Source organism: Carcharhinus amblyrhynchos, unplaced genomic scaffold (genome assembly GCF_965287045.1).
Source record: "Carcharhinus amblyrhynchos unplaced genomic scaffold, sCarAmb.v2.hapA scaffold_42, whole genome shotgun sequence".
Classification (NCBI taxonomy): domain Eukaryota; kingdom Metazoa; phylum Chordata; class Chondrichthyes; order Carcharhiniformes; family Carcharhinidae; genus Carcharhinus; species Carcharhinus amblyrhynchos.
The window spans coordinates 883,091-904,577 of NW_027649783.1; the positions used below are offsets into that span (position 1 = coordinate 883,091).

Genomic DNA, 21,487 nt, shown 5'->3' on the forward strand with positions numbered 1-21,487 from the left:
CATCTTTTCGTAACAACATTGTAAGATCAGGAACGTTCCCGAACAATGTTCCATTTCACTGTCTGTTCTGGTGAAGATCAGAAGCAGTAATATCAGTTTTCACCACTCGCCAAGTCGACCTGTGGTTGTAACTCGCCAGTCGCGTCGGTAATCTCATTCTGACAGCCGGATTTGATTTGATTTGATTTATTTTTGTCACATGAAATAGTATACAGTGAAAGGTATGGTTTCTTGCAGACAAAGCATACCGCACATAGAGAAGGAAGGGAAAAAGTGCTGGATGTAATACCACCTCATCTTTCTACAAATAAGGGGACCAAAACTGGACACAATATTCCAGTTGTGACTTCATCCACACAATTGAAACAATATTTCTCTACTTTCTTACTCCAGTTCTTTTGCAGTATATGCTTACATTCAAATTGCCTTTTAAATTCTACATTTTACCCGCATACTGACTTTCTGTGATTCTGGACAGAGACAGCCAGATCCCTCTGCCCAGACAGATTTTGAAACTGCTTTCCAGAAGGATAATAATTTGCCTTTCGCATTTATCCACATTGAACTCCATCTGCCGAAAGCTATCCAATTCTCTGAGTATATCTAGATCCATCTGGAATATTTTTACATCCTCTTCACCGCCTGCTTTCCCACAAATTGTGTATTATTCACAAATGTTGTCCTGTTACACTCTGACCCTGCTTGCAGATCATTGATATAGATTGGAAAGAGTTGAGATCCGAGGACTGGCCCCTGTGGCACCCCGCTTGTTACAGTTCGCCAGCCTAAGAAGGATCCATTTTTCCCCCATTTATCCCGACCCTCTGCTCCCTGTCAGTCAGCCAATCCTCAATCCAATCCAGTTCTCTCCGCTGACTCCCAGACACCAGAACATTTCATGGGAAAACTCTAGCTGCTGTTACCTACAAAAAAAAACTACGGTCCAGTTCCTACATTCCTGACTCAGTAACACCTCCAGAAACAGCCCCAAAAAGAATGAACTGAAATGATACAGTTTAATGAGGAAAATCAGGTCTGTATAGCAGCGACACGGCATGTGCTTGTGGCGCGACGATAGCGGGACTTACTCCCATATTATGAAAGTTTCCTGTTCAAATCACGTCAAGCGTCTGGAGCCTTTGTGCAGTTGATTTTATTTCTGGATAATATTCCCGAAATGATCAATTTCAAAACCATTAATTAAATGATATTTTAGGAATACTCCCGGTTTACAGGCCAAGCTTTTATTTCTTTACACAGTTTTATATCGGAGCAATGTGTCAGGGATGTGATGTGTCCATTGCTTATAAAATAAAAGCCAAGCCCACAATCCCAGATACATTTCCGTGTCATCAAAGAGGAGAACTGACTGGCGGTGATTTAACGGAGGATTCACACCTCAGGCCAGGAGCAAGGCTGAGAATGCGGCCTTCATAAATAACCTCGATATTACATAGAAACATAGAAGATAGGAGCGGGAGGAGGCCATTTGGCCCTTCGATCCTCCTCTGCTATTCATCACGATCATGACTGATCGTCCACTCAGCAGTCTAATCCTGCTTTCTCCCCATATCCTTTGACCCCATTCGTCACAAGTGCTAAATCTAACCGCTTCTTGAATACATTCAATGTTTTGGCATCAACTACTTCCTGTGCGAATGAATTCCACAGGCTCTTTGGGTGAAGAAATGTCTCCTCATCTCCGTCCTAAGACGGGAATGAAACCCGTGCTGAATAAGATGCCCGACCAACTGAGAGAAACCTGTCGCCCAAGGTGACACAAATCAACAAGAGGGTGCAAATTTACTGCCAACGAAACCAGGATAACCCCTGGGGCAGCAGCCAAGTGCCCCACTTGGATGTGAATGCGAATATCATAGCAAAGGGTGGCTTTAATCCATTATCTTCGGGGTTATGGGCCCAGCACGCTTCTGCTGCGCCACTCTGCTCTGCACACACTTGCTTTCTGCCTTTTATCAAGAACACAAGAGTAGGGAAACTCGGCCGTTGTCAGAACTGTCTCTGAGTTTGGAATTCTGTCTGTATTTGTCCAGCTCTGGGGTTGTAGGATGGGACTCAGGTCCAGGACTCTGGCTGCGGTTGAAAAATGGGTAGAGACACGTTTTAAATATAATGAGGATGGAGATGGAATTCAAATCGATTTGCGCAGGGCGGGTATTCGTTGAGTGAGTGGATCAGAATGGCCGGAAAGTTTAAGACGCTGTTTTCAGGCATCACATTTCTCTGAAACCCCAATCCTGACGGTGATTTTTCCGTATCGAGGCACCATCCAATCCCGCGAAATCTTTCAGCTGGAAGCACAAGGGCAGCAGATGCAGAGAAACAAGGACCACCTGCAAGTTCCACTCCGAGAGACACTCACCATCCTGACTTGGAAATATATCGCCGTTTCTGTGGCTGTCTCACAATCCTGGAACACCCTCCCTAACAGCACAGTGTGTGTACATACACCATATGGACTGCAGTGGCTCAAGAATGAACTTACCACCAAATTAATACTAGATAAGGAATGCTGGCCGAGTCCGCGACAACAACATCCCGTGAAAATAACATTTTGAAAAATCATCAGTGTCGGAGTCGGGGAACATCTGACTTCAGATTAGAAAACTATGGGTGTCAATCAAATCCTGAACGTGGATACTTTCTACCAGATGTGTGTCTGACACCATCTGTGCAGAGAGACCAGCTGAGATTGTCCAGAATGTTCAGACTTCAAGACCCCGCCTTTCCTCCAAAATTAAAAAGAACGTGCAGTTTGATATGAACGGCAAACGCACCTTTCTGTCTCCACCTGATTTGTGTTTTTTCTTCATGCATCCATCTCATTCTCTTTCCTGCTAATCCAAAAGTCTTAATTAGCTGTTTGCTGCATGAAATGGTTCTCGTATTGGGGAAAATAACTGATCCCGTCAGAACTGAGTTATCCCTCTGGAAGTGTAAGTGGCAAGTGTAGAATGCGTTTCGTCGTTTTGTGGGGCAGCTCCTCGTTAGTATAGTGGTTAGTATCCCCGCCTGTCACGCGGGAGACCGGGGTTCAATTCCCCGACGGGGAGTTTATTATAATTTTATTATGTCAAATTGTAATTGTGTCGTTTTCCAACTTTGAAAACGGCAAAAATAAAAGACTGTGAAGAATTGAAACTTTCGAAAATGGAAATCTTTACATTTGTACGGACACTTTTGGTAACCTGAGATCAACGTTCGTTCAATTCATCAGCATTTTCGCTCACCTTTGATGTGGCGATGCCACGGAGTCAACACGTCGAATATTACCCTGATATTCGCACAATGCCAATAAATGCTGTGATTTCATATTTTTCAGTTCTATTTTTGGATGATCCACTGATTCCCAGATCCCTGAAAATACAAAGGAAACCTCCAATGTTTTCAATATTGGAAATCCCTTTGAGTCTGTGAGTTGTGAAGATTCATGCAGCGTGAGGAATGGAATATTAATGCATGATTGTAAGAGCAGGAAGGTTCATTTCCAGTTGGAAAAAAATTTTGGTGAAGCCACCGCTGGAGGACAGTGCGCAGTTCCGGTCAAATCACTACAGTAAGGATATGATTCCACTGGAGAGGGTGCAGTGTCCATTTACCAGTGACCACATCGTTGCCTGGGATGGAGAATTTGAGCTATGAAGAGAGTCCATGAAGACACTATTCACTGTCCTATTCTCATCAACCATCTTCGTCACTTCCTTGAAACACTCGATCATGTTCGTGAGACAAAAGCTCCCCTTTACAAAACCATGTTGTTTCTCACTGATGTGTCCACTCATTTCCAAGTGGGAAATACCCTGTCTCGACGAATTCTCTCCAATAATCCCCCGACCATTGATGGAAGGCTCACCGGCCTGTAATTACCTGGATTGTTGGTGTTATCCTTCTTCAACAAAGGAATAACGAGACGATTCTCCAATCATCTGGGACCTCCTCTGTACCCAGGCAGATTGCAATGATTTCTCTCAGGCTCCAACAATTTCCTCCCTTGTCTCTCTCAGTATTTGGGGTATATCCCATCAGACCTATCTTACCGACCTTAATATTTCTCAAGGGCACCAATACCTTCTCCGTGTTGATCTCAACATGACTCAAACCACCTGCACATCCTTCCCCAGACTCATCATCATACACGTCATTTTCAGTCAACACTGACGCAAAGTTCTCATTTAATACTTCACCCATTTACTCTAGCTCCACGCATAGATTCTCTTCGTTGCCTTTGAGTGGGCCGACCCTCTCCCTGGCTGCCCTCTTGCTCGTTATGTATGTACAATCAGCCCTGGGATTTTCCTTAATCCTGCTGGCCAGTGTATTTTTCGTGGCCACTTTTAGCCTATTGTTTCATTATGTTTTCATCTTCCTCATCAGGTTAAGGAGCGGCGCTCCAAAAGCTCGTCTTACCAAATAAATCTGTTGGACTTTAACCTGGTGTCCTGCTGCTACTTAATGTGCCCACCCCCGTCCCACGTCGGCAACTCCACATCTGTCTGTGAGAGAATGGAATTAATACTGTATCTGTCATCCATGATCTGCATACAGATTTGCTCCTCTATCTCTTTCTCACCACACTTCCCTTTTTCCTTCTCTATCACTTCTGATCACATTGTATTGAATAGTAATTGCCTGGTGTTCTATGTGACTGATGGAGTCACTCTGTCCGTGGTACTGTTGGGCACTCGATGTGCATTTGCCAGTTAGTGGGAGCTGAGAGTGACTGCGGGGTTCATTCCCTCCCTGCGATGCTCTGTCATTTTGGGATTAATGTTGTAACTGTCCTTCTCGGTCACTATATGAGGGGACTGGGTTTACTTTTACCTATCAGTCTCTGGAACCGCCTGTGGGGTTCATCCTCTAACTGTCAGTCTCTGGCTGTTTAAATCAATGTGTACTCTTTAAATATCAGAGAAGAGAGAAAATTACAGCATAGGAGCAGCCCTTCAGCCCTCTGAGCCTCCGCCGACCATGCTGCCCATGTGAACTAAAACCTCCTTTCAGTCTGTGGCACTGCTTTCTGCTCAATGGGCCGAGTGTTGGCGAGTGGAATTAGTTGGGCAGGCCAGGGCATTTCATGCATCACTGTAGATTCGTTGGGCCAAAGGGCCTCTTCTACACTATCCTATTCTCTGATACAGGGCCTTACAACCCAAGCTTGGAAAATTATGTATTCATAGATAATGTATTTTGGGTGGATGTCAGTATAAACTGCAGAAATTTGGTTCATGTCTTAAAACTCACAGTTTGTTTTCCCCGCATAGAATTGTTGATATTTCAAACATTTGAATTTGTTGTGAATGCTGAAAACGTAGTGACTTTTAGAACACTTCATAGAATCATAGAAAACCTACAGTGCATAAAAAGGCCATTTGGCCCATCGAGTCCGCACTGACCACAATTCCACCCAAGCCCTACCCCCATATCCCTACGTATTTGCCCCTAATCAAAAAATCTCAGGACATTCAGAGGCAATTTCAGCATCGACTGCCGTGCCGCCTAATATCGTTCAGTTTGAGGGAAAAGGTAAACTGGCTCTTACGGGGATCGAACCCGCGACCTTGGCGTTATTAGCACCACGCTCTAACCAACTGAGCTAACCGGCCACATCCAAACAGACCTCCACGGATGGTTATCGGGGCAGCACGGTAGCATAATGGTCTGCACTGCTGCTGCACAGCTCCAGGGACCTGGCTTCAATTAGAGAAGTTTGCACATTCTCCACGTGTCTGCGTGGGTTTCCTTCGGATGCTCCAGTTTCCTCCCACAGACCAAAGACGTGTGGGTTAGGTTGATTGGCTGTGCTAAAATTTGCCCTTACTGTCCTGAGATGCGAAGGTTCGAGGAATTAGCGTGTAAAAAAATGTAGGAATCAGGGGGTAGGGCCTGGATAGGATTGTGGTCCGTGCAGACTCGATGGGCTGAAGGGCCTCTTTCTGCACTGTAGGGTTAAAGAAAAACACTTACCAGAAACATAGTGTGATTTCTATATGTGTGTTGCCTGATGTTGTTGTTGCTGCTCTTGTTTTTTTTTACTGTGACTGTGTTTTCACTGTCTGGCAATGAAGACAAATAAATAAATGTCTCATGATCGATTGGAATGGTAGAACAGAGTCAAAGTGCCATGTGCAATGTCTGTTCTTAATTGCTATGTTCTGGTGACTGGAAGAGACGGATCGATGGATACTGAGGGAAATAAGGGTGGAAATTGCAGTGGCAATGGAGGCAATTTCTAACCCAGCTCGTTATATGGGTGGTGCCAAATGAGTGGAGAATTGCAAAGGGTAAAGACACCTCTTCAGAAATGGCTGTAAGAATGAGTCCAATCAGTTTCATATCAGTTTAATTGTTGGGCCGAAGGGCCTGTTTCCTGTGCTGTGTTCTTCTTTGTTGTTCAATATGTAATATTCTCCAAATAATAACCGGAGAGGTAAAAAAATAACACCCACCTGTGCTGATGCACAATAATTAAGGAAAGCCCCTCAGTAATCCCATAGTTAATGAACTTGATCGAGATTTTCATGAGGGTAATGGAAAAGGCGAGGATTCAAATCCCAGTCCTGATCATGCTTGGGGGAGGCAGTGGCAGTGGACAAGTAATCCAGAGATCCTGGGTAATACTCTGGGAAGCTGGGTTCAAAACCCAAAAGGGCAGATGGTGAAATTTTAATTCAAGACAAACCCTGAATTAATTGTCCATTTTTATAAAACCTCATACCGTTTACTAATGTCCTTCAGGGAACAAAATCTGCAGGAGGAGTGTATTTGAGTCAGCAAGTCCAGAGGTAACAAAAACATGGATGAGGGTTTCAGGTCCAGTTGAGATCAGGTATTATCCACAATGTGTGAAGTTACACAGCTGGAAACAGGTGGTCTTGGTGCAGGAACAGATGTGTGGTCACAATCTCATTTCCAGGTGTAATGATGTGCCCAGGTTATATGAGTTTATTTCGGCCTCGACAGTGACCAGGGAGAGTGATGGAGTCATTGACTGGGAATGGAATTTGTGGTGGGACCTTTGGCCTTCCAGATGTTTAATGGGGAATTATCTGCTTATCGAGTACAAGCTGCTGGATAAGCAATCTAATAATTTAATAAGAGGGATTGGTTCTGAGAGCTGATGGTGAGCTGGAACTGGGTATTATCAGCTTACGTGTGAAAACTAACACTGTTCTTCAGATTATAACACCGAGAGGTGAGGTCTAGAAATAGAAGGGAGCCAAGGTTAGATCCTTCAAAGATTCGGGAGGTAACAACACAGGAGGGAGAAGAGTGACCATTGCGGGTGATATTGTGCCACTGACCAGAAAGGTAAGAATGGAACGAGGCGAGTGCAGTCTTCCCCAGCTGGACAACCATAGAGTGTAGAACATTACAGCGCAGTACAGGCCCTTCGGCCCTCGATGTTGTGCGACCGGGGGAACGAATCTAATGACCCTCCAACCTAAACTATTCCAATATTATCCATATGCCTATCCAACTGACCATTTGAACGCCCTTAAAGTTGAAGAGTCCACAACTGCTGCAGGCAGGGCATTCCACGCCCTTACTACCCTCTGAGTAAAGAACCTACCTCTGACATCTGCCCTATAATTATCACCCCTCAATTTAAAGCTATGTCCCCTCATATTAGCCATCACCATCCGAGGAAAAAGGCTCTCACTGTCCACTCTATCCAATCCTCTGATCATCTTGTATGCCTCAATCAGGTCACCTCTTAACCTTCTTTTCTCTAACGAAAACAACCTCAAGTCCCTCAGCCTTTCCGCATAAGACCTTCCCACCATACCAGGCAACATCCTGGCAAACCTCCTCTGCACCTTTTCCAATGCCTCCGCATCCTTCTTATAATGCGGCGACCAGAACTGTACGCAATACTCCAAGTGCGGCTGCAACAGAGTTTTGTACAGTTGCAACATGACCTCACGGCTCCGAAATTCAATCCCTCTACCAATAAAAGCTAACACACCGTACGCCTTCTTAACAACCATGTCAACCTGGGTGCCAACTTTCAGGGATCTATGCACATGTACACCGAGATCTCTCTGCTTGTCGACACTTCCATTAGCCCTATATTCTGTAGTCCTGTTACTCTTACCAACGTGAATCACCTCACACTTTTCCGCATTGGTCTTCTACACTTTGTCAATCTGTTCTTCACAACAATCCTTGAACTGATGTGATGGGAATTTCTTTCGCTGAGAGAAGCTACAATCCCAACATTGAACATCCTGTTGAATATTCAGGGTCTAAGACAAAGAGGATCGCATTTCCCCCTGAATCTGCTGTGTTTTTCTTCAATGTTCCTTTCAAATGACAGCCTGAAAGGATAGCTAGTTAATAGAAGTTTATTCGCTGAAGAATTAGTGCACCGTCGGCTGGTTGGTCTAGTGGTATGATTCTCGCTTCGGGGGTTGCCCTGTATCGAATTGCGAGATGTCCCGGGTTCAAATCCCGGACGAGCCCTCACTTGTTGCCAGTTTTGGTTCCAAATGTTGGTTGTTTATTAGGGAAAAAGAACACCTTGCGTTTTAGATGGCGGGATTTACATGTCCCCAGATCAGGTTTGAAATCCAGCAACACATCCCGACAATTTTCTCAATGCTGCAAATCAAAAGTTTTCAAGAATGTTCACCCACGGAACCAGACTGTAAACTTATCCCAATGAATCAATCAGGGCTGTCCATTGCTTGTTGCGTCAGGGATTCTTGCATCGTGTGTTCAGTTGTATTTTGGTCAGAAAGAAATTGAGGTCTGACAATGCTGTGGGGGGCGGTGGGGGAGGTGGGCGGGAGGGGGAGGAGGGGTCACAGTTTGGTTTTGAATTGATTATATTTTAACTATGTCCCAGGCGTTTCACTGAGCAGGAAGTGAACCTTTGTGAAACTGTTCGGTATTCCACTCCAGAGGTAATTAACTCAATGAAGAGGAGGTTTGGAGAGGCTGTCCGTGTTTGATTCCACGCTAGGACTGGGTGCCATGCATCTAAGGAGACTGAAAGACATGATCAGTGTAATTGCGAAGAGACTGGAAATAACTTTCCAACTTCCGATTTATTAAGGTAACAATGTTTTTTGAACTGTCTTGGGTATTTTGAAATTGTAACCGAGAGTCTTGCTAAAGATAATACTGTTCATGCGGTTTACATAAACTTCCAAAAGCACGGAAATTTTTAATCAGGCAGATTAAAGTAAATGCATCAAAATGTGAATTGATTCGTTTTGAAGGAAGAACCCAGGTTCAAAACATAAACTACATGGTACAGTTCTAAAGAGGCAAATATGTACATATATCTTCCAAGTTGACAGGGATGATCATAGAGGTTTACAGCATGAAAAAAGGCCCTTCAGCCCAACTTGTCCTTTTTTACCCACTAAGCTAGTCCCAATTGCCCGCGTTTGGCCCATATCCCTCGATAGTCATCTGACACATGTAACTGTCCAAGTGCTTTTAAAAAATAAAGTTATACTCACTTTTACTACTACCTCTGGCAGCTTGTTCCAGACAATCACCATCCGTAAAAAATAAAAATGCCCCTCTGCACCCTTTTGTACCTCTCCTCTCTCAGCTTAAACGTATGCCCTCCAGTTTTAGACTCCCCTACAATTTCGAAAAGATATGGACTGTCTCGCTGATCAATGACCCTTATTATTTTGTAGACCTCAAGAAGATCACCCCTAAGTCCAGAGAAAAAATCCTTGCCTATCCAGTCTCTTCTTGTAACTCAAACCATCAAGTCTTGGTAGCATTCTAGTCATTTTTTTCTGCGCTCTTTCTAGTTGAATAATATCCTTTCTCTAATCGGGTGACCAGAACTGTACACAGGACGGTGAGGAGAGTGATCATAACAAATCAGACGGCGCTCTGCGTCTTTTTTTTTAATCAATGGGGTACTGAGGACAAAATAACAGAAGCTATGTTAAACCTGCATTTAAATTGGGTTCAGTTTCAAGTGGATACTGTTTCCATTTTCTACAGAGCAATTTATAAGAATATTATAAAAGAATTCAGAAGGTGGCAGAAATGTTTCACCAGAATGGTTCAATTGATGAAGAATTTTATTTATTGAGAATGGTTTGACACACTGCGACTGATCGACTTGGAGCAGAGAAGGTTCTGAGGAACAAAGAACAAAGGACAACACAGCACGGGAAACAGGCCCTTCGGCCCAACGAGCCCGCGCCGCCATTTTAACATTATGAGTCTCCTCTCCACCCATGACCCTTGTATTGGAGGTAATCGCTAAAAGAAGCAACAGCAGCATAAAGGAAATGCTGCCTCAGAGAGGGGTCACGGCAGGTTCACTTGAATTCGATTATTATTCCAAAAATAAAATATGCAGGTTAATACGCAATTATATAGTTTTTGTATTCATTTATGGGCGTCACTGGCTGGCCAGCATTTATTGCCCAATCACAGTGGCCCGAGTGCAGTTGAGAGTCAACCACATTGCTGTTGCTCTGGAGTCACACGGAGGCCAAACCGGAAAGGACGTCAAATTTCGTTGCACAAAGGGCTTTGGTGAACCAGATGGTTATGCCCGTAATTGACAATGGATGAAAACATAAATAGGATCTTCATTCCACATACTTTGTATTGAATTCAAACCCCACCAGCTGCTGTGTTGGGACTCGAACAAGAGTCCCCAGAGACCCGTGCTTTGAGGGTAGCTCAGAATCAAACACATTGCTGTTGATTCGGAACAACATCCAGGCCAGACAGGGTAAGAATTCCGTCCGCAAAAAAAATCAGTTAATCAGCTGTTTCTTTTTTCTCCGACAATCGACTCAAGATCATTAATTCCAGGCATTTTTATTGATCCCGAATTTCAGCATCTGCCGTGTGGTGGATGTGTGAGGATGCATGTGAGTGTGTGTGTAAGAGAGAGATGAAGTCACTTTCAGTCTGTTTGTGATTGTGGATTAATCCCTTCTATTCCCTCACAAGCACAGTGAGCCCCTTGCACCTCTGAACTCTAATTGAAAAACCCTTGTACCCCTGTGACCCTGGGAGTGGGGGGGGGGGGTGGGGGGTTTGCGCAGTAATGGGTGGGTGATGTTTGAAGCCAATGCCTCAGGATGCTGAGTGTGAAACAGTCGATTTTAAAGAATGCGTGTCGGAAACTGAAGAGTGAACTTGTCTGTGAGAAGATCACAGAAAAGCTGTGTCTGGCGCTGCGCACTGGAGACAAGTTTTGGGTTGTCAGTAAATGAACTCCTGTAATGAAGGAACAAAATCAGAAACAGAAAATCCTGCAAATATTCAGCAGCTCCGAAAGCAGCTGTGGAGAGATATTCCTGTCGCCAGGATGTAACTCTCCAATTGGATACTTCACGTTGCTCAGATCTGACACTCTCAACACCTTCCTGTGAGGAACAGGTAGGGCGGGAATTGGGTCTTTGTTGATTTGAGCAAACAGAGCAATGCAGTAATGAGAAGCTCCTCACCCCCCGGCGGCTTGGGGAAGGATGGGACTGAGAGACAGGACTCCAGGTTGGGTTCAAAAATGGGGGAAAGAACACATCGAGTTTTTATTGGAATGACAATGAAGATGGAATTCAAATCGACTTGTACGGATTCATACTATTTCTTAGGTCGTCGGGATGGCCGCGCTGTCTAAGGCGCTGCGTTTAGGTCGCAGTCTTCTCTGGAGGCGTGGGTTCAAATCCCACCCCTGGCATTGTTTTTTTTTCCTCCCTGTTCCAGACACCATCCACACCCTCGAAATATCTCCCCCGGAATGACAATGGTTGCAGGGGCTCAGGAACAGCGACCTCCGGCAAGTTCCATTCCGAGACACATCCCATCCTGTCTCTGAAATATATCACCGTTTCTGCGGCTGGCTGACAATCCTGGAACTCCTTCCCGAAAAGCAATGTATCAGTACAGACACCACATAGACTGCAGTGGCTCAAGAATGAATTCCCTGCAAAAAAAATTCTCGAAAAATAATTAATTTTTGGCAACAAATGCTTTCCGGGCCAGCGACACACAGGAATTCTTTCTCGGGTGCATCTGTCTGTATTCAGACTGTGTTTTGCATTATCTGCCGTTCAATAAGAATTGGGATCTTTCTGATTCTATCAGTTAAACTGTGCCTGTACAAGTCAACTTCCGGAACTAAAACATAGTTTCAAAATTCATTCTGTATCTGACAATCTTTGGAAATGCAACTGACTTTCTATATCCCCTCATTTGAAATCTCCGATTAATTTCTTCATTCATTCCTGAGATGTGGGTGTCGCTGGCTGGGCCCGCAATTATTGCCCATCCTAAATTGTCCTTGAACTGAGCGGATGACAGGTCACCTCAGAGGGCAGCTTAGAGTCACCAAAGTTGCTGTGTGTCGGGGGCCACATTTAGATCCAGACCAGGGAAAAAAATCATTCCTTAAAGGACATTAGTGAACCAGCTGTGTTATTTTAAGACACTCGATTCATGGTCATTAGACTTTTAATTCCAGATTTTTTTTTATTGATGAGACGTTTCACCATTTACCATGGTGGTGGTGTGTGTGTGTGTGTGTGTGTGTGTGTGTGTGTGGGTGGGTGTGTGTGTGAGAGAGAGAGAGAGAGAGAGAAAGACAGAGATAGAGGGAGAGAGCGATTCTCACATAATCAGTCTCTTTGTGAGTATGGATTAACCTTTTATATGCCCTCACAAACACAGTAATCCCCTTGCCTTTGTCAATTCCTAAGTAGTACTTGCACCTCTGAGGCCCTGGTGGACGGTTGGAGGGTGGGGTGAGGTTTGAAGGCGATGCCGCAGGGTGCTGAGTGTGAGACCAGCCGATTTTAAAGCATGTGTGTCGGAAAGTGAAGAGTGAACTTGTCCGTTTGAAGATCACAGAAAAGCTGTGTCTGGAGCTGGGCCCGAGAGACAAGTTTTGTGTTGTCAGTAAATGAACTCCTGTAATGAAGACACAAAATCAGAAAGAGGAAATGCTGGAAATATTCAGCAGCTCCGAAAGCAGCTGTGGAGAGATATTCCTGTCGCCAGGATGTAACTCTCCAATTGGATACTTCACATTGCTCAGATCTGACACTCTCAACACCTTCCTGTAAGGAACAGGAAGGGCGGGAATTGGGTCTTTGTTGATTTGAGCAAACAGAGCAATGCAGCAATGAGAAGCTTCTCACCCCCCGGCGGCTTGGGGAAGGATGGGACTGAGAGACAGGCCTCTGGCTGGGGTTCAAAAATGGAGTAAAAAACGCATCGAGTTTGAAATATAAATGCTGCAAAGATGGAATTCAATTCGATTTGTGCACAGATTTTGAACTTTGGCTTATGTCGCCCGGATAGCCGATCTGTTTAAGATACTGTGTTCTGGTCGCAGTTTTCTTTCGGGGCCTGGGCTCAAATCCCACTTCAGACACTTTTTTTTTCCTTCGCGAGGAACCATCCAAACCCAAGAAATCTCACAGCACAAGGGCAGCAGATGCAGAGGAACAATGACCACCTGTAAGTTCCACTCCGAGACACACATCATCCTGACTTGGAAACATATCACCGTTCCCATGGCAGGCTCACAATCCCGGAACTCCCTCCCTAACAGCAGTCTATGTGTACATACACCACATGGACTGCAGTGTCTCCAGAATGAATTCATCGCCAATTACTCAAAGACAATTAATTTGGACAATAAATGCTTCCCGGGCCAGTGACACACATACCCCGTATGAATAAAGTATTTTCTTTTTAAAATCACTTCGTGCGACAGAAGGAACACAGCTGCCTTCAGAGCAGAAAACTGTGTGTGTGAATCACATCTCTATTTTTACACCAAATGTGTGTCTGAAAACAGTAAGTGGACCCAGCTCACGTTAAACCGTTCAATATTTAGTCGGATAGTTCACAGGTACTTTCCAATTCTGGCAGTATCTCCTTTTTCACAAATTCCACCAGATCTGGAACGTATTTCCAGCATTTCGCTGAGCCCACCAATTACCGTGACAGGCTTTGTGGCTTAGTTGGTTAAAGCGCCTACCTAGTAAGCAGGTGATCCTGGGTTCAGTTCCCAGCGGAGCCTTGGTTCTTTTTCACTGGTGTTTGCAATTGTGCCCGTCGCAAGATCCCGTTTTGCCTTTCCCTTCACAGTGGATAATCTCCAAAGATGGAAACATTTCGAGACTCCCCACAAATATCTCGACTAATTGTTGAGGTGATCCAGGTATTTTCATCATCTTGCAGTTAAAGAGAAAACATCTGTAATAAACCCAATGCTGTAAGTTCATCAAACACAGATTTCCATTATTTTCTCAGGGAATTCCGAACACAGTCAAATGGCTTAAATCGTTCCATGTGTCCAAGCAGTCTCTCACGCTGCTATTGTGTGTTTTTCTCTGTCTATTGTAATCTCGGTGTGATGCAGTGATACCTCCTCACACTGATGTTCCGATTAAACGACACAGGAGTGAAAATCTGCCTGACTACATTCATTGGGAGCAGACAGAAAATTTGCCGTAGCAGACTAGCGCAGCAGAAGCGTGCTGGGCTTATAACCCAGAGATCGATAGATCGAAAGCGTTCTTTGCTACTCCGGTTCACAGTGATTATAAAACCACTAAACGGTAACTATGAAGCAGTTGTGACTTTTACCTGGAGTACACAAACTGTTATTTGGCTTCCCCTTTCCCCCAAAAACTGTTCTAGGGCCCTTGCTGTTTGTCATTTTCATAAATGACCTGGATGAGGAAGTGGAGGGATGGGTCAGTAAGTTCGCCGACGATACGAAGGTTGGTGGTGTTGTGGATGGTCTCGAGGGATGTCAGAAGTTGCAGCGGGACATAAATAGGATGCAGGACTGGGCGGAGAAATGGCAGATGGACTTCAACGCGGATAAATATGTAGCGGTCCATTTTGGCAAGACCAATGGGATGCAGGAGTACAATATCAAGGGTAGGAGTCTTGGCTGAGTTGAAGAGCAGAAGGATCTTGGGTTCTGGGTCCACAGGACTCTTAAATCGGCCTGCCTGGCAGGTGGAGGATGTGGTCAAGAAGGCGTATGGTGCACTGGCCTTCATCAATCGAGGCATTGAGTTTAGGACTCGGGAGGTAATGCTGCAACTTTATAAGACCCTAGTCAGACCCCACTTGGAGTACTGTGCGCAGTTCGGGTCGCCTCACTACAGAAAGGATGTGGAAGCTATTGAGAGGGTGCAGAGGAGATTTACAAGGATGTTGCCTGGATTGGGAGGCATGCCTTATGAAGATAGGTTGAGGGAGCTCGGTCTCTTCTCCCTGGAGAGACGAAGGTTGAGAGGCGACCTGATAGACGTTTATAAAATGCTGAGAGGAATAGATGGGGCGGATTCTCGTGGGCTATTTCCCAGGACTGAAATGGTCGCTACGAGCGGACACAGGTTTAAGGTGCTGGGAAGCAAGTACAGAGGAGATGCTGGGGGAAAGTTTTTCTCTCAGAGGGTGGAGAGTGAGTAGAATCGGCTGCCGGCGGCGGTGGTAGAGGCGAACTCGCTGGGGTCTTTTAAAAGACTTCTGGATGAGTATACGGGATCTAATGGGATTGGAAGTTACAGATAGTTCTATGGCTTGGTAGATGTAGATGTGATTCGCGCAACTTGTGGGCCGAACGGCCTGTTTGTGCTGCAGTGTTCTACGTTCTAGGTATAAAACCTCGATCTGTACTAAATGGATTTTATATGCAACCGGAGAATGACACCAGAAGCGGGAACATCTTAACACAACATGCAACAATTTACAGACAAAAAAAATCCTCACGGAGAATCTCTTTTACACAACAGGGAACAAGTTTGCAACAGAAAGGGGCATATTAATAGAACAGATCTGTGTCTCACTGCTCTAACTCACTCTATCCCTCCATCCCCTCTTATCAACTCTATATGAAGTTGGGATCTTGTTGTTTAGTGACTGAGTGCACACAATCTGTATCTACATCTGATCAAATAGAATTCAGCTTGTGAACAATATCACCATTTGAACCAGCTCTGGGTTAACCTGATTGGCTGCAGCCCCCTGAATCTGGGGAGCAGACACTGTGAGCATCGCCGGCCTCAGAGGCTTTCACAGTTACTGAGCTGGGAAACTCCAACTAATCCCCGAGAATCCACAGCACAGAGCGAGAGGAGAGGAAAACCTGTCCTGGGAGCTGTCAATCTGAGACACAGTTTGACCTGTCAATGTGCAGATGTGAAGCTGCTCCTTCCATTCCCAATCTGCTATAACCAGGAGTTCCTAACGCCCAATAATGACCAGCTTGCAGCAATGTGTTTGAATGAACACGATGTCATATCATCCAAGCAGCATTTTGAAATGATCATTCAGTGTATTCTGATGAAATTTATTTCTTATGTTCTGTGTGTCATTCCATAAGAATGTTCCTCTGAAATGAGACCTTTTTTGTCCTTGTGCTCCTGATGCTGTTGTTTTACAATCTGCTCACATCATGATTTCCCTCATGGAACCAGAGAAAGGGGACAGCACTGAATCATTCGGCTTATCTTGTCCATGCCAGCCCGAGGGCACCCAGGTGTCCTCTTCAAGCTCACCTTCCTGCACTCGGCCCGGAGCCATGGAGCTGAAAGCATGATGGTGATCCACATACTTGGCCCCAAAATACAAGAAGGAGTTCCGGCTCTGGGGCTGCCGGAAGCAAACACTTTCAGTGATAATCGCTGCGAGCAGGACTCGAACCTGCGCGGGGAAACCCCATTGGATTTCTAATCCAACGCCTTAACCACTCGGCCATCGCAGCTCCGCGAAATTCCTGGCTAATAATCACCTCAGTAGCGTTCATACTAACTTCATCAGGCACCGTTGTTGCACAGAGCTCAGTGTGTGAGCTGAAATTTGTTCCTCTACTTTTGTATTTTTGTCTCTGACGGAGAACTCACTGACTGGGTCAGAGACTTGTTTTTGTATCTCAGTAATTTTTCATTACAAACAAATTAGTTCCGAATAAAAAGAAAAAGAGAAATCTCTATTGTATTTCATTATCATAAAATGTTGCGCTCGCCCTGGTTTTGTCCACTCGGTTGAAAACACAGGAGGAAGTGGATAAAGTTCGCAGCAAATTGCTACTGCGATGGCTGGGAATCAAACTCGGAGTTAGCTGCTTGGAAGGCAGCTATACTCACCACCATACCACCATCGCTCACAACGCTTAAGCAGCCCTTATTTTAAGAACAAAGAACAAAAACAGCCCCGGAAACAGGCCCTTCGGCCCAACGAGCCCGCGCCGCCATTTTAATACTACCAGTTCCCCCTCCACCCATGACCCTTATCTATTGTTTTTATAGCCATCCACATTGAGGGAAACTAACTTAGGGACAATTTATTACTTCCAATCAGCCTAACAGCACATTTTCGGGTGTGGGAGGAAACCGGAGCACCCGGAGAAAACCCACTCAAGCACGCGGAGAAAGCGCAAACTCCCACAGACACCGGCCCAAATCCATGTGTCTGCACAGCAATCAGCGATAGTCACTGAGCTGTCGTCTTGCCCTGTATCTGGTCCAGTTTAAGCACACACTAACGACATGAAGCACTGGGCCAATCTCGAACATTCAAGATCAGCTCAAGTACAACCCATCACGTGTATGCCCCTCGTTGGACAACAAGGCGGACCGACTTAAACCTGTGAATGAAAAGAGGAAAAACATTATTATCATACCATATCCTTTTACATTACCAGGGACGTCCCAATGCTAATGAACCTTATTTAATACAATCTCCTACACCCCCCCATTTCCAACCCACTGCTGTGCCTGTCTCAGTTACTCTTAAACAACTCCAGCGTGCCTGCCTCCACTACCTTACTTGGCAGAGCATTCCATATCCCCACTACCCTCTGTGTGAAAAACCTCCCTCTAATATCCGTGGAATCAGTTATAATTACGGAACTACCTCCGTTGCTGATTTCATCAGACACCAGGTCTGTCCATCGGACTGTTTGCAAACTGAACTTGGCTCGTCTCGTTTTTCTGGACAGTTTAAGGCCACCTTTTTACTATTCTTTCTAACTGAGAATTCAATGATTTGTTTTTGCTCATGGAACACGTTATGATTTTGCTCATGGAACCATCGAAAGAACCAAAGTGACAGCACCGAAGGAAGTCATTCGGCCCATCTTGTCCATACCAACCCGAGGATACCCAGGTGTCCTTTCCAAACTCAGCTGCCTGCACCTAGCCCAGAACCATGCAGCTGAATGCATGATGGAGATCCAAATACTTCAGAGCAAAAACTCCCCAGGATGGCTGCCCGAAGCAAACATTTCCAACCATAAGCGCTATGAGCAGTGTTGGAATCTGCGTGGGGAAACCCCACTGGATTTCAAATCCAGCGCCTCAACCACTCAGCCATCGCAGCTGCTTATTTACCAGAATAATGTAACCACCTCAGTAATGTGCAGATATTAACTTCATCAGGAACCAGGATTGTGCAGAGCACAGAGTGTGAGCTGAAATTTGTTCCTCAACTTATATTTTGTATCTCTGTCTCTGAATTCATTTATTAGGTCGGAGACTTGTTTTTCTATTTAAATATTTTTCCATTGAAATCTAATTACGTCGGAAGAGAAAAAAAAAAACCTCCATTACTGTCGAATATTGTGTTCACCCTGTGTTTGTTCACTCTGTTTAAAGTCCAAGAAGCCGCGGAGAGGATTCTAAGTAAGTTATCAATGCGACGCGCGGGAATCGAACCCGGGTCAACAGCTTGGAAGGCAGCTATGCTCACCACTATACCATCATCACTCACGCTGCACATATTCTTGATATTTGTGTTAGTTTTAATTACGGAACTTCCTCAGTTGCTGATTTTATCAGGCACCAGGAGAGCCCGGAGACCAGTTTGGAAACTGAACTCGGCTTGTCTGGTTGAAGCCACCTTTTTACAATTGTTCCTTACTGGGAACTCATTGATCAATTCTGAGGCCTGTTCTTTCATTTCACAACGTTTCCACTCAAAGCAAATTGAAGCTGAATTTTCCATTAGAAAGATCGTGATGGTGAGGATTTTTAGTGAATTTCATTTTAAGAGTGTTCACCTACTGTTATGACCTGCGATAACTAATTAAATAAATCAGAACAGTGATGGTCAGAAACTGACCCTTGGTCAAATGCTCTCACAGTCACCACTCCATCACCATCGCTCACCTGGCTCTGTCACCCACTCTGTAAGAAAGTCCAGCTCTGACAGTGAATCTGGTTCCCTCCAGGTCCAATCGGAGGATGGTCAGAAACTGTCACTGTCAGAAACTCCATTATCAGCGAGTGTGGGATGATTATTTAACTGGCTGTCACTGGTTGGTGAGGTTGTGATTTACTGTTACCTGTCAGTGCAGGAGAAACAAATAAAACTATACAAACACTTAGTTGGGGAAAGGGCTTCTCTTGAGGCACTGGAAGTATTTGCATAATGGATATCTGCTTCTGTTCAGTTTGACGGCTGTCACGTCTGATACTTTGATTCTTGTATTTTTTCCCCACGATACCCTTTCCCTATCGCGATGTGTCATTTTTAGATGTTCGTTTGCTTAAATGTTGAACGGAAACCAATTGGAATTGGCCGATTATTTCACCAAGGTGCACTTTCTGCTCTGAACACTTTTTGTTGCAGTGTGAGCGCTGCAGCTGGGGATCTGTGGCACAAAGAATGACATGTAGGACTTCTCATCATTGTTTTGTTTCATTTGAATTGATTTATTATTGTCACATGTACTAGCATGCAGTGAAAGGTTTTATTTCTTGTGTGCTTTGGAGACAAAGCATACCCTTCATAGAGAAGGAAAGGAGACACTGCAGAATGTAGTGTCACAATCATAGCTAGGGTGTTGAGAAAAGCCAATCACTGTAAGGAAGGTTCATTCAGAGGTCTGATGGCAGCAGGGCAGAAACTGTTCTTGAGTCGGTTGGTAGGTGACCCCAGACTGTTGTATACATTCTTCTCGATGGAAGAAGATGGAAGAGAGAAGATTGTCTGGTGAAACATTCAAACTTTGCCTGTATCCTCATAACCCCACATCTTTACCGTGCTAATCCCCCTGACACTGAGGGGCTATTTAGCATCGCCATTCCCCCGCTACTACGGCGCTAATTTTCATGGCTAAGCTGCCGATTCTGGAAAGACAAAATCTGCCATTCGGGCCGCAAATGAAGCTGGAGTCTGCTTTAGATCTTCTGAAACCACATGTTTACCTGGTGGCAAACTCCTGTCCAAAACTGGGGTCCTGACTTGAATCGATCGTCAGCTCGAGTTCCTCATGGGATTCGAGATATGGGATTGTTCTGGAACATTCACCCGTCAATCCTGTGTGTCCAAACTTCATTTTGGTTCCGTGAACCTCAAAGCACTGAGCGAATCATCAGTTCAGCGGCAGTAAGGAGACAGAATAAATACACCACCGACAAGGATGGGATTGGAACCCACGCGTGCAGAGCACAATGGATTAACAGTCCATCGCCTTAACCACTCGGCCACCTCATCATGCAGAGAATGCGCCCCAAACCACTTCTTGTGTTTTAACATCCGTAACAAAGAACACATTTCTCCCGCAGGATAACGTTGCCTTTCTGCTTTCTCTTGATTCGTTGTTATTTTTCCATTTGATGTAAATCCAGAGAAAGTAAAGAGAAAGACAGTTCACCTCTCTGCTCCCGGTTTGGTTTTGAATTCACCGAACATGACCCTGATATAAAACAGAGCAAGTGCTGTGAGTTTGTGGAGCAACAGGAGAGAGTCCGACCTCCCAGTAGAGGGCTGTGTGTCCGAATCACGGAGCTTTTCTGTGTCGCTCTTTGGATTTTGGTTGTTTGCGATTGTTCCTGAAATGACAAATTCCAAATCTGGGATAGAAATGAAATTTTAGGGATGATCCGATTCTCATGTTTAGTTAATTTTTTATGCACTTTTATATTTGAACAATGTGTGAGGAATATGATTTGTTCAGTGTCGGTGAAGTTAAAGCAAGGTTCACAGTCCCAGTTGTTTCTGGGAGCCATCAATGGGGAGAGCTGACTGGCTGTGATTTAACCAGAGGATTCACACCTCAGGAGAGGAGCAAGACTGAGAATGCGGAGCCTTCATGATCAATCTCAACTGAACCGGGAATTGATCCCGCGCTGTTGGCTGAATAAACTGTCCAGCAAATGGAGACAAATGCTCTGGGCTACTCATTGATGAAAACTAAGACCATCACTGTTTCTATTTGATGGAGTGAGTAGGTGATAGCAGAGGATGGTTTCAATCCATCGATTTCTGGGTTATGGGCCCAGCACGCTTCCGCTGCGCCACTCTGCTCCCAAAGTCAACCCCTCCCTGCTTATTACTGCTGCCCGCGAGCCAGGAATCTATTCACTGTCTCTTTTCATTACAAACAAAACCCTGGGAAGCTCACCCTGGCTGGATAATAACACGTAACATCACCCCGAATGTAACAGACAGAGTAAAACAAACAGAAAACCAGTAAAAAACTATTAGGTCACACTCA

General features: G+C 44.9%; 6 non-coding genes across 6 annotated transcripts; 3 read left to right on the plus strand and 3 right to left on the minus strand.

Moving 5' to 3' along the window:
• Positions 1-3,002: 3,002 nt before the first annotated feature.
• Positions 3,003-3,074, plus strand: trnad-guc (transfer RNA aspartic acid (anticodon GUC)). Its single transcript has one exon. It is a non-coding gene; the product is annotated as a tRNA-Asp (tRNA).
• A 2,476-nt stretch (positions 3,075-5,550) lies between these two features.
• On the minus strand, positions 5,551-5,620 carry trnai-aau (transfer RNA isoleucine (anticodon AAU)). The gene has a single exon. It is a non-coding gene; the product is annotated as a tRNA-Ile (tRNA).
• Positions 5,621-8,394: 2,774 nt separating this feature from the next.
• Positions 8,395-8,484, plus strand: trnap-cgg (transfer RNA proline (anticodon CGG)). Its single transcript is given in 2 exon segments — positions 8,395-8,430; positions 8,449-8,484. It is a non-coding gene; the product is annotated as a tRNA-Pro (tRNA).
• Positions 8,485-13,973: 5,489 nt separating this feature from the next.
• trnat-agu (transfer RNA threonine (anticodon AGU)) lies at positions 13,974-14,047 on the plus strand. The gene has a single exon. It is a non-coding gene; the product is annotated as a tRNA-Thr (tRNA).
• A 2,621-nt stretch (positions 14,048-16,668) lies between these two features.
• Positions 16,669-16,750, minus strand: trnas-aga (transfer RNA serine (anticodon AGA)). Its single transcript has one exon. It is a non-coding gene; the product is annotated as a tRNA-Ser (tRNA).
• A 3,652-nt stretch (positions 16,751-20,402) lies between these two features.
• Positions 20,403-20,484, minus strand: trnan-guu (transfer RNA asparagine (anticodon GUU)). The gene has a single exon. It is a non-coding gene; the product is annotated as a tRNA-Asn (tRNA).
• Positions 20,485-21,487: the final 1,003 nt, after the last annotated feature.